Raw genomic sequence first — 9,514 nt, forward strand, 5'->3', positions numbered from 1 at the left:
CAGACACTTAACTGACTGAGCCACCCAGACGCCCCTAGGTAAAGTCAGTTTTTAAGGAATCTCTGTATGCTGAAAGCAGGGGCTCACAGGACCCTGAAGATTTAGCAATTGTCAAGATAAGGTTGCGCTTAGTTTTTAAGGAAGCGTAAACACGAAGGCGTCAGGGCAGCCATAAACGTCTTGGGGAACGTTCCACGCTGCAGGTCTCTGACATCTCTCAATGGGCTGCAGGCTGTAAGGGAATTTAATTTAAACTACATTTTTCTTGCCTTTGTTTCCCTCATCAAAGGGGACGATTGGGAAGCACCGAGAACACCAGCTGGCGCCTTGCCGTCCTCGGTGACCGGCCACTCCTCCCCTCTCTGCCCTCTTGTGAGACACCAGCCTCGGCATCTTGCTCTTTGAATGATCAAGCGGTTGAGCTGTCTCTAGGGTCTGCTTCTGCCCCTCTGCTTTGGAAGTCTGTCGTCCTGAGAGGAGAACACATCGTCCAGGAGGGGCTCTGTCTGTTCCCAGTGAGGATAATCACACCAAACTCTCAAGGTTATTGAAATGAACCAAGATACCGTAGGGGGAGACACCTCCTTCAGTTCCTGGCGGGTGGCAATGATAAACATTCCTGTACTGTGGCTCCAGGTGGGGCTGAGTTGGGACGATATCAGTCAACAGAGATTCACTGAGCACCTACTATGTGCCAGGCACTAGGGATAGCACAGTGGGAAAGACCGGCACGATCCCCCTCTCGGGGAACGTGGAGTTTCAGGGGAGAGGGCAAACATTAACCAGATTGCGAAAGCTCCCGTCTGTGGTCTTGGGTCCATGGTCACCCGATGGGCCTCCCACTCCTGCTGCTGCACAGAAGACGTCCTCAGGAGGGGCGCCCTCGGGTCCCGCGGAGTCATCCCTTCCGGGAGAGGTGCTCGGGCGAGAGAGCACTGCTGTTCCTGCCCTAAGTCCCTGGCACCTCATCAAATGCCAGCTCAGCTTCCAGCTATGCACTCCCTCCCGGCCATCTCCTGTTTTGGTGTCCTCTGGGCTGCCCCTCCGGGTGTCCATGAGTCACAGAGCCGCCCCAGAAACTCCTGGTCCCGCTCTGGGCTGAGAAGAGAATTCTGTTCACAACAAACAAATTCCCGGGAAGCGGGAGCCCCAGCGGTTGACAACGCATACAAATGATTGCAGGTGCGGTGCGCTGGGTTTCCTCCTCTCCTGCTTCCCTCTTGCCCTCCCAGCTGGGCCGGGGACCTGCTGGGTGACGCGGGCAGGCTCCTGCCCTCTTGCTGGTGTTGAGGGCCTCACGGTCTGCAAAACTCTTAGGTGGCTCGAGGCGGCCTGACTGGGTTTAAACATCACCCAAGGGGCGCCTGGGTGGCTCAGTCAGTTAAGCATCCGACTTTGGCTCAGGTCATGATCTCACGGTCCGTGAGTTCGAGCCCCGCGTTGGGCTCTGTGCTGACAGCTCAGAGCCTGGAGCCTGCTTCGGAGTCTGTGTCTCCCTCTCTCTCTGACCCTCCCTCGTTCATGCTCTGTCTCTCTCTGTCTCAAAAATAAATACATGTGTTTTTGTTTGTTTTTTTTTTTAAAGAAGGAATTCTTGGGGCGCCTGGGTGGCGCAGTCAGTTAAGCGTCCGACTTCAGCCAGGTCACGATCTCGCGGTCCGTGAGTTTGAGCCCCGCATCAGGCTCTGGGCTGATGGCTCAGAGCCTGGAGCCTGTTTCCGATTCTGTGTCTCCCTCTCTCTCTGCCCCTCCCCCGTTCATGCTCTGTCTCTCTCTGTCCCAAAAATAAATAAACGTTGAAAAAAAAAAAAATTTAAAGAAGGAATTCTTGAGATGCCTTTGGCACAAAAAAGGTGATTTGATTAAAGCACAGGGACAGGACCCGTGGGCGGGAAGAGCTGCGCTGGGTTTGTGAAGAGTGATTAGTTACATACTAGGGTGTTGGGAGAGGTAAAGGCGCAAGGGAGGCTTCCAGAAGGACTGTGATGTGCTAACGAGGACTCCAAGATACCGGAGGCCTTGCTATCAAGCTAAGGTTGTTTTCCCTCTAATAAGGCATTAACATCGTGACAGTATGGGTTCCCAGAGAAAGGTTCTACTCTGTATTTGCCTCAAGGATGTGTCAATGGGCTGCAGGTCATAAGGAAATGTAATTTCACCTTCTTGCCTTTGTTCCCCACATCACCATGGAGGAGAGGGTGATGTTGGGGCTCCAGGAAACGGAGGCTATAGGTTTCTGTTGGTAAGATCGCCTTTTCCTTGATGGAGACTCCTGTCCTGCGGGACTGTGATCTCTGTCAGTTAACCATTTGTTTCCTTTCCTTTCCTTTGCCCTGGGGCAGCCGGGAGTGCTGGAGACTGTCACACGGATCCCACCCAGGGTGGGGGGTGTTGTTAACTCGTGCTTGGCCCTCAGCTTGCCTTATGCTCCCTCATCAAAGGCGTAGGGATGGCCAAGCGACGAGAGGGAAGAAACTTGGATCCCTAAATGACCTCACTGAGCAGAGACACCTGCCAACATTGGCCTACTGCCCACATTCAGACTGTTATGTGAAAGAAAAACACATTTCTATTTTAAGGCACTGTATTTGGGGGCCTCTGACATAGCAGCTTAGCCTAATATATATGCTAGCTAACATAAGGCGTGGCTAGGTGCCTAATTATCTGCAATGTGGTTTTATGCCGGATTCTGTTTAGATCTATGTTATTTATTGCTACCCTTACTCTAACAGAGATTGCTAAGACTTCTCAAGACATTATAGTAGACCTATTTCCCCTCTTTGGCTGATAATTTTGAATTCCTTTTAATTTTAAAACCAAGTATATGTGAGGGGACACATGGAAGATATCACTCTTGACACGCCTGAGTACTTATTTGTATCAGGCAGTGGAAGTTATATCATCTGGTGGGTTCCCTTTATGCTTTGACTTCCAGGAAAGTTAGAGCCAGTTTAGTTAAACGCTCACTATAAACCTTTATTGCTATACGTTTCTTTTTATCGTACTTCTTCCCCTATGTATATTTCACATCTGTTTGTTTTATTTTTTTTTATAAGATTTTTTAGATGGTTATTTATTTGAGAGAGAGCACGCGCAGAGGAGGGGCAGAGAGAGGAGACAGAGGATTCCAAGCGGGCTCCACGGTGACAGCAGAAAGCCCCGTGCAGGGCTCGAACCCACAAACCGTGAGGACGTGACTTGGGCCGAAGCTGGACGTGTAACCGACTGAGCAGCCCAGGGGCCCCACATTTGTTTGTTAGGAGGTTCACTGCTCCTACTGTCACACCCCTGGGTGCCTTGTCCATGCCCTTCCTCTGTCATCTGTGTCCTTTCCCCTCTTTCCCTGAGCTCCTGCTTTCCCAATGACTCAATGAAGTGTTTTCTCTGTGCACCGGTGGCCTTCCATACAGAGCACTCCCCTCGGACTTCTGTTGGAACTTCTAGCACACTGAATTTGCTTTCGCAGTTTGACGTCCCTGCTGGAGTGTGAGCCCATTGTGACCCTCACCGCCGGTCGTGTCTTTCACACGTAAGGGTGAATTTGTCCCAGACCAATTCGCTCTAAGTTAGTCTCTTGCAAAACCCCCTGGAGACAAGGTAAAGCCAAGAGCTTAAAGCAATCCATTCTGGTAGAGTCCTCGGGTGGCCCGAAGCTATAACGGTAGGACTTCAGTTCCAGCCCCTGATAATGACATAGGAGGGGCTGGTGCCCTTCCAAGCACGGAGGCTGAGATAGCAGGGCTGACTTGGAACCAGAACCACACCAGGGCTCATGTTGGATCCTAGCTTCTATCAGGCTAGGGGAGGAGCCTGTGCCCCACTAATCATGCAGCTAAAAAGCCATAGCCCGAGGACAGGGTCCGTTCCTCTCCCAGATTCTGATGTCCCCTGCTACTGCTCCATGAGTCCCCTCCGTGAACAGGCTCCAGCAGGCCACGGCTGTCTGGCCGTTCATCCTGCTTCCCTGACACCCTGGGCCCCCCTTCTTCCCTTAGTCATGGAACCTCATGAGTGTTTTGGCACACGTGGCCGCCGGAGAGGGATTTTTTTTCCCCAGGTACTCTTGCAGCCCATATGACAATAGGACCAAGAGTTAGCCAATGGAGTGTAGACAGAAGTGATGTGTGCATTTCCAGATCACATTTTTTTTTTAAGTTTTTTAATCTTTATTTATTTTTGAAAGAGAGACAGAGAGAGAGAGAGAGAGATAGCGGGGGAGCGACAAAGAGAGAGGGAGACACAGAATCCGAAGCAGGCTCCCGTCTGTCAGCACAGAACCCGACGCGGGGCTCGAACTCACGAACCGTGAGATCATGACCTGAGCCGAAGTCGGACGCTCAACCGACTGAGCCACCCAGGCGCCCCTACATTTTTTTTTTTTTTTAATTAGGAAATTGTGTGCCTCCACGCCACTCAGCCCCATCTCTGTTTCCTGTGGGCTGGAATGTGGAGTGACAATATGAGGAAATTTTGACCATGGCCCAAAGATAACAGCCTAGGGTAGGACAAAACGATGAGCTAGGAAGGCCCTGAGTGCTGGGAATGTTCTGTACCTCCATCTGAGGGGTAGTTTCACAGGTGTGTACATATGTAAGAATTGATTGAGCTACCCTCTGAATATTTCCGAACCGTATTTTACAGAAGTTATGCCACAGCAAAAAAAAAAAAAAAAAAGAGAGAGAGAGAGAGAGAGGGAGAGGGGGGTGGGGAACCTGGTTCCCTGAATGACCTCATGGAGTAGAATTTACCTGTCGCTGGTCCCACGGCAGCGAGGCCACCCTGGCTGGACACCAGGCCACAGGACTCTATTAGGACCATTCACGAGGCCTTACAGGATGAGCGGTAAACTGCCAAGGAGGCCGAGGGTGGGAGCGGGGATCATTCTAGACAGCAGGAGTGAAGGCCCAGAGGGGAGAAAGCACGGACGTTTTCGCGTGGTGTAACTAAAGCCCTGGGTGTGTGTGGCGTGAGGGCCCCGGGGGCAAGGGCATGTCCTGTGGTGCCTCCCTTTGACAGCGAAACCCGAAGGTGGAGGGAGGTTCAGTCATCTGTCCTCTGACGTCACTGCTGACATCATTCATTCCTTTGTTCTTTCACTGAGCAGGAACGAGGTTCTTCGTGGGACCTGGCGGTGGGCCTGTGGGACAGAGCACCCTCCCTGGAGGGGCACCAAGGCTGTATGGACCCCCCTCGGCCCCCTTATTGTGGGTCATCTCCCTGAGGTACCACAGATAAGTCCTGAAGATCCCCCTTTCCCAAAGAGCCTTTTCCCGGAACGCTAATGTTTTGTTTTGTTTTGTTTTGTTTTTCTGAGGAAAAAAGTTCTGTGGTAAAATAAGCTGAGAAAGTGGGTTTGCTTCCTCCTCCTTGGAAATTCTTGCAGGTCAGCTTCTTAAAATCTCTGGGAAGTAAAGACTATTTAAAATTTTGTGTATGAGCTTCCCAGGCCCGCCGTCACAAAGTCCCACACAGGGGGGTGGTGAAAACAACAGAAACTTATTCTCTTATTGTTCTGGAAGCTGGAAGTCCCGAAGGAAGGTGCGGCCGGGCCGAGCTGGTGGTGAGAGCGGGTCACCTGGGGACTGAGGTGACCACAGAGGAGGCCTCCTGGGGCAGAAAGGGCAGTTCTGGGTTCCTCCTTGAGGCCTGGGGGTGGGGACAGGGAAGGGCCACAGGAGCCAGCTTTTCCAGGACTGTACCACAGGAGGCTTTCAGGCCTGCACGGGGCAGAGGGGGACACGACGAACGCGGGGTGCAGCGGAATTTGGGTCCAGGTTACCCTCTCCACCTCACCACCCGTCAGAGCCAAGAAGCTGCGGAAACGCAGCATCTGTGGGTCCCGGCTCCTGTCACACCTGGGCCTGTGCCGCCTCGCAGGCTCCAGGGGCTGATGTGGGTGGCGTTTTCACATCTCCTGAGCTAGTTTATGGAAAGCACTCAAAATAAACCCCACGTCTATAAACAAGTTTCCTTCCTGCTTATCAATTTTCCCCTCCGCTGGGCTTTGCAATTACGTACGTACCGCCCACCTCACGCCCTCCCCCCACCCCCCCACTTTGTTGCCTCCTGGGAGAAGATTAAGGAAAATTTACCATTTTCTCCGTGGTAAAAAAAAAGACAGGGATTCAAGTTGAGGGCTTGCCACCGACCTGCTGTGTGACCTTCAGCATAGACTCTAACTCCCATCTTTGCCTTTATAAAATGGAAGCCATGATACCACCAGCCCTGCCGACCTTCCTCATCGCCATCCTGTGCCAGGGACTATTATAGAAGCAATGACTCTCAAAGTTCCTCGTCAGGTGCAATGCACGAAATGTACCGTGCAAGTGCGTTATAGATCTTTATTTATAGCTCTTTCCATACAAAAATATGGTACTTAGTCATGTATTAATCAGAAGAAATTAGCATAAAAGTGTTTCCTTTCTCTCTTTTAAGGATAAACTTTTAGAAGGAAAAAGTAAAAGGAAACATTCTCTGAATATGGTAATAAGAAGAACGCATCTTTTTTTTTTTTTAATGTTTATTTTCGAGAGAGAGCGAGAGGGACAGAGCGTGAGTGGGGGAGGGGCAGAGAGAGAGGGAGACAAGAGAATCCGAAGCAGGCTCCGGGCTCCGAGCTGTCAGCACAGAGCCCGACGCCGGGCTCGAACCCACGAACCGTGAGATTGTGACCTGGGCCCAAGTCGGACGCGTAACCCACGGAGCCACGCAGGTGCCCCAGAAGAATGCGTCTTTTAGGTCAGGTTTATTGGGAATGTAAAGGACCTATCCTAAAATTGGGGTGTGCGGTTTTGGGAGATTTGCCAATTACGTCCAGTCGTGCAAACATCATCCCAATTGGGACAGAGTATTTGTGTCATCCCCAAAGTGGACCGGGTCCCCTCTGAAGCCAGTCACACCTCCCCTCCCCCAGCCCCTGGCAACCTCAGGTTGGATTTCTGCCCTTAGAGTTCTACTTTCTCTAAATGTCTAAAGAGCAGGAGCTCTTCCTGTTTGACTTCTTTCTCTCCACCTGACGCTTCTAAGATTCATCCGGGTTGTTGAACGTGTCAGGAGTTCATTCCTTTCCCCTGCTGAGGCCTCGGTAGGATGCAACCACCGTTTTTTATCTACTCACGCGCTGGCCGACGTTTGGGTTGTCTCCAGTTTGGACTTATGACAAATACAGCTTCTGGGAGCATCCATGTACAACTCCTTCTATGGCCATGCTTTCCTTTCTTTTGGATAAATACCTCGATGGGGGAATGACTGGATCATCCGGTAGGAGTATGTGTAACTTTTTGAGACACTGTCACACTGTCATCCACAGTGATAATATTGTCTATATATATATATATATATATTTAACTTTAGCTGTCCCCCCAGGTGTGTGGTGATGTCCCCTCGTGGTTTTAATTTGTATTTCCATAATGACTAATGATACTGAGCATCTTTTTTTTTTTTTAATATTTATTTATTCTTGAGAGACAGACAGAGCACGAGAGGGGGAGGGGCAGAGAGAAAGAGGGAGACACAGAATCCCAAGCACGCTCCAGGCTCGGAGCTGTCAGCACAGAGCCCGACGTGGGACTTGAACCCACGAACTGCGAGATCATGACCCGCCACCAGGCGCCCCGATGATACTGAACATCTTTTCATGTACTTATTTACCATCCGTATTTCTTCTTCCCTGAAGTGTCTGCTCAGATATTTTGCCTGATCTTAAAATTGGCTCGTGGCGTTGAATTCTGAGACTTTCGAAATACTTCAGGGACGGGTTGTCTTCCATGATATGTGTGTTTTGAAAATAGTTTTTCAGTCTATGATTTGTTTTTTTTTTCATTTTCGTTTTCTTGAGTGTCCTTCAAAGAGCAGTTTTCTTAATTTTGATGAAGTTCGATTTTTTCCTGTTTTGATTACTACTTTTTGTGCCTTATGTAGAAAAGAAATTAAAAAAAAAAAACCTTTGCCCAATTCCCACATCGGAAAGATTTTCTCTTATGTTTTCTTAGAGTTTTATTGTTTTAGGTTTTACATTTAGGTCTATGATATATTTTGACATGATATATAATTTTTGTATATGATGTGAGGTATGGGCTGGGGTTCTTTTATTTTTGTGTGTGTAGGGATATCCAATCGTTCTCACACCATTTGTTGAAAAAATGTATCTGTCTCCACCAATGACCTTTTCATCTCAGTGAAACATCAGTGGACCCTACGTGGAGGGTTCTGTTTCTGGATTCTCTATTTTGTTCCATTGATCTAAATGGTTTTTCTTGCACCAATAACACACTGTCCTGACTACTGTGGCTTTATATTAAATTTTAAAATCAAATTAGGTGATTTCTCCAACTTTGTTCTTATTTTTCAAAATTGTTAGACTCTTTTAATTTTTTTTCTTTGAAGCTCCAGACACATTTTTGGTCGATTTCTACAAAAGAGCCTGTTGAGATTTGAATTTGTATCACTTAGAATCTATAGATCAATTTTAGGAGAATTGACATATTAATAAGATTGAGTCTTCTTTTTTTTTTAATGTTTATTTTTGAGAGAGAGAGAGAGACAGAGACAGAATGTGAGCGGGGGAGGAGCAGAGGGAGAGGGAGACACGGAATCTGAAGCAGGCTCCAGGCTCTGAACTGTCAGCACGGCTGACGCGAGACCATGACCTGAGCCAAAGTCAGACGCTTAACCGACGGAGCCACCCAGGTGCCCCTAAAATTGAGTCTTCTGATCCAGGAACACGACATATACATTTATTTAGGTCTTCTTTGATTTCACTTAGCGTTGTATAGTTTTCAGCAAACAGAAAACTACATGTTTAAAAAACTTTCTTACCAAATATTTCATGCTTTTGGTTCTATTCTAAATAAATGTATTTATTTGTATTATATATGAATACTTCTATATTCCTATTTCCAATTGCTCATTGCTAGTATATAGAAACATGGTGGACTTTCATACCCTGATCTTGTGTCCTGTGACCTGGCTAAGCGAGCAGCTTTTGGTGTGGATTCTTTATGGTTTTCTAGGTAGACGATCCCATCCTCTGCAAATGAAGGCAATTTACTTTCTTTCCAATGTGTATCCCTCCACCTCTTCCTCCTCCTCCTCTTCCACATGTTTCCTCTTCTTGCAGTGGCTTGGCCTCCTTGAATGTGAGCAGTGACAGCAGACATTCTCACCCTGTTCCAGATCCTTGGGAGAATACATCCCATCTTTCACCATTAAGGAGGATGTCCACTGTAGGCTTTTCATGGATGCCCTTTATCAGATTGAGACATCTCTTCGTTTCCTGGTTTGCTGATCTATTTATTTGTTTTCGCAGACTTTTTTTTTTTAAATGACTTTTAAACATTGTTACTTATTTTTAATTTTTTTTGGAAGGTCTAATTGGCTTTATTAAGTGATTCATGAATCAAGCCGCATCCCAATCTAGCAAGTAGAGGGGAGCTTGTAAGACTCTTCCTTTTTTTTTTTTTAATATATATGCATTTTTTTTAATGTTTATTTATTTCTGAGAGAAAGGGAGACA

The 9,514-nt window shown here is 48.1% G+C and overlaps 1 long non-coding RNA gene across 1 annotated transcript; it reads left to right on the forward strand.

Moving 5' to 3' along the window:
* The first annotated feature begins 1,078 nt into the window (after positions 1-1,078).
* On the forward strand, positions 1,079-5,351 carry LOC147582228 (uncharacterized). The gene is made up of 3 exons (XR_015248674.1): positions 1,079-1,182; positions 3,411-3,529; positions 5,105-5,351. It is a non-coding gene; the product is annotated as an uncharacterized LOC147582228 (long non-coding RNA).
* The last annotated feature ends 4,163 nt before the right edge of the window (positions 5,352-9,514 follow it).

Source organism: Puma concolor, chromosome A3 (genome assembly GCF_028749965.1).
Source record: "Puma concolor isolate L17-30 chromosome A3, mPumCon1.1.hap2, whole genome shotgun sequence".
NCBI classification, from domain to species: domain Eukaryota; kingdom Metazoa; phylum Chordata; class Mammalia; order Carnivora; family Felidae; genus Puma; species Puma concolor.